General features: G+C 44.8%; 1 protein-coding gene and 1 long non-coding RNA gene across 2 annotated transcripts in view; both read left to right on the forward strand.

The window, feature by feature from the left end:
* LOC107833776 (RNA-directed DNA polymerase from mobile element jockey-like) overlaps positions 1-317 on the forward strand; it is a 13,474-nt gene that overhangs the window by 11,957 nt on the left and 1,200 nt on the right. The gene's annotated exons all lie outside the window — the stretch shown is intronic.
* Positions 21-317, forward strand: part of LOC107833779 (uncharacterized) — a 1,393-nt gene continuing 1,096 nt past the window's right edge. The window contains exon 1 of the long non-coding RNA XR_001659542.1: positions 21-173. This is a non-coding gene — a long non-coding RNA (uncharacterized LOC107833779). The remainder of the gene's footprint in view (positions 174-317) is intronic.

Raw genomic sequence — 317 nt, forward strand, 5'->3', positions numbered from 1 at the left:
ATCTTTTATTCTTTATTCAGGTTGCAGAGCTGCAGGTTGTCAAAGATCAGCTGTGATTTTCTGGCCTCAGCTCTGAAGTCCAACAGCCTCCATCTGACACAACTGAACCTGATGAACAACAACCTGAAGAATTCAGATGTTCAGCAGCTGAAGGATCTTGTAGAGACTTTATGGTAAGTAAATGTTTGTAGTGAGTCCAGGTGCTGTCAGCATATTGAAGTGTTCCCAGTAAAGCTACAGCTTCTCAGTGGAAAGAGAAGCTCGACTCCAGCGTCCAGCCGTCCAACATGTCTAGAGACAGTGGTCCTCATTCATCA

Source organism: Poecilia formosa, unplaced genomic scaffold, assembly GCF_000485575.1.
Source record: "Poecilia formosa unplaced genomic scaffold, Poecilia_formosa-5.1.2 Scaffold451, whole genome shotgun sequence".
NCBI lineage: Eukaryota > Metazoa > Chordata > Actinopteri > Cyprinodontiformes > Poeciliidae > Poecilia > Poecilia formosa.